Source organism: Hippocampus comes, unplaced genomic scaffold, assembly GCF_001891065.2.
Source record: "Hippocampus comes isolate QL1 unplaced genomic scaffold, H_comes_QL1_v1.1 scaffold481, whole genome shotgun sequence".
NCBI classification, from domain to species: domain Eukaryota; kingdom Metazoa; phylum Chordata; class Actinopteri; order Syngnathiformes; family Syngnathidae; genus Hippocampus; species Hippocampus comes.
Window position 1 is genome coordinate 14,843 of NW_017806032.1, and position 2,941 is coordinate 17,783.

The following is a 2,941-nucleotide window of genomic DNA, read 5'->3' on the forward strand; positions in this document are numbered from 1 at the left end:
TGTACCTGTGGGTAAAAAACAAAAAAAAAAACCAAAAAAAAAAAAAAAAAGGACGTTGCGCTTCTCTCACAGAAGCTTCGTCAGCGGTAGACAACTCTGAAGTCTCTGTGAAGACTCTGGGAAATTGCTCTGCGCGAAAAAGCTGAGCGTGGCCTATATGAGGACTGGGTGGGGATGGTTAGTCACGCCCCTACAGTGAAAAGGCCCATTGATTTCTAAATTCCCCATCGTTGGGTCTTGATTAGGCCTATTGTTTGGGCTAGGGCTGAATAGCTCCTTTCAGTTAGCATAGACATGCTTTTCAGGAACTTTTAAGGACTTTGATGGATTTCTGGGTGATGATTGATCAAAAAACGTGAGTACATTGTAAGATGGCAAAATAAAGTACAACCGAAATCAGTTTTGCTTCCGTTGCCTTTTTCAAAACGTCTTTTTAGCGTGTATCCGTATGTCTTAGCATGCTACTGTATGCTTCAAGCTAACGTGTTTTTAGCGTGCGTGCATGTATGCCGTATGTTTAAGCTGGCGTATGTTTTACCATGCCTGGCTGCGCCCAATAATACAGCGCGTTTTGTGTATGTGTCAAATTCAGAAATAGCACCCGTTACTGAGACTGCGCCCAACAATACGGTGCGCCATATGGTCGTGAAAATACGCTACGTGAGAGAGGTGGAGGACATGATGACTGTGGTTAGGTGTGCTTGTGTTTCCGGTGTGACGGAGGAATTCAAGGTGGAGGTGGGACTCCACCAGGGGTCAGCTCTGAGCCACTGGTGGTAGCAGAGGTAGCAGAGAGGAAGATGTTGAGGTTCTCTTTGGAAGTGAACAGGTTGGATACGATCAGGAATGAGTACATCAAAGGGACAACTCATGTGAGAGGTTTTGGAGAGAAAGTCAGAGAGGCCAGACTGATGTGGTTTGGACATGTCCAGAGGAGAGAGAGTGAATATATTGGGAGAAGGATGCTGAGTCTTGAACTGCTAGGCAGGAGGCTGAGAGGAAGACCAAAGAGGAGGTTTATGGATGTTGCGAAAGAGGACATTAAGGTAGCTGGTGTGAGAGGATGCACAAAACAGGGTTAGATGGAGGCAACTGATTCGCTGTGGCGACCCCTGAAGGGAAAAGCCAAAAGGAAAAAAGAACAAGAGGTGACGTTGACGCACACGGCCCTCTTTTTTTCCAAAGGTCCTCCTCGTACTCTGCTGTACCTCTTGCATACATTTCACATGAAAATTATGAAATTAAATTGCCGGCTCAGTTAAGCACTGCGGTCAGATCAGCCTCCACTCGCAAAGTTGAAGTTAAGACAGCCACCACAGCTATTTTAATCCTGAGCATTATGGTTATCTGTTGCCAGCGAGCAGCGTTAGCCATCAAATCAATCAATCATCAAATCAAAGCTCTCCAACGAATGCATGCATGTCAGCGGTTTGGATTTAAAAGAATGTAACAAAATAATTTCTCAGCTGTCAGACAACCATGAGTTCACTCAGGGAGGATGAACACTTTCAGAATAGCACCAAGAAGCGTTCTGAAGTTTAGATAAAAAAAGGTCAATGTTAACTTTCCATCAATGACAAAAATTTCACCTGATTTATAAAAAATAAATCATTCAAATTTCAATTTTAGTTATCCCGCAACCAGATCAAGTCTAATGCATCGTTGGATACCTGGGCCACCCCAGGTATCCAACCAGACTACTGTCATCCAAATTTGATGTTCCCTTTCAAAATAAACATTCAAGGCAATGGCGAGTGATGAAAAAAGCGGAAGGGGCGTGGCCTGGCCGGGGGCGTGGCCTGGACGGGGCGTGGTTACTTACAAAAGTGGCACTAAACATGCTGAAGATGAAGTGTTTTCAATTTACATTTTTTCCGTTAAAGTTTTTATTTGAAACTTTAACGGAAAAAAAATCCCAAGATTGTTCACTATTCTTTCAAGTGAAAATTTGTGCAATTTTGCTTATGCATTCCTAGTTCATGGCCAAAAGACATTTTTCCGTACACAGGAACAGTAATCCCTTGCTACAACGCGGTTCACCTTCCCCGGCTTCGCTGTTTCACAGATTTTTTTTGTGCAGTTTTTTCAATGCTTGTTTTAAAACAGTGAATTGTGTTCTGCATCCTGATTGGCTGAGGGACTGACCAACGTGAACAGTCTCCGCACCTCGTCTCTGCACAGCTTGCCAAATTTACCTTTGCAAATTTTTGGTCTTTGGTTTCATTGTATCAGTGGCGGATGGTGGTCTGTCGAGGAGGAGAAGCTTCATTTCGGCCGACATCATAAAATGTGTCCGTTTATTGATACGTGAATTCTACTCTCTGTTCCTTTTCAAAAAATTGAAAAGGATGCCTTCACCATGAGATCGGTGATTGGCTCATTTTGCTGTCAGTCAAAAAGAGATTCAGCCTCAGACAGATCATCCAATCATCATCCAGAAAAGCTGAGATTCCGCCCACTGTCCATAGACTCCCAGAGAGGCTGAGCGTCCAATAGGCGGGACAAAAACCAGCATTTTTCCAATGACTTGTCTCGTTTCAATGCATTGGGACAACCTACACTTAACTGTCGAGACGCCCAGTGTCCGCAAGGCCAACGCTCAGCGTCCACACAGTTTAAAGCACAGTGAAGCTGCAGGAACGAATGAGAAGAGAGTCACGTCGTAACCATTAACAAGAAGCTGATTCGGAACAAAAGTTGAGCGCGTTCTAGCGCATATTTAGTCAATGACATGTCCACACAATTGTCCGTACACACATATTTGATCACTTACTTTTTGACATTTTAGGGGAAGCTGAGCTTCCCTTGCAGTCTGAGAGCAATCGCCTCTGCATTGGATACATAGTTCAGTGTTGTATAATAACTAAAAAATAAAGCTGACTAACAAGTACAGCACATTTGAAATTTCGTCCCTCTCACATTTTTTTGCTTTTTTTTTTTT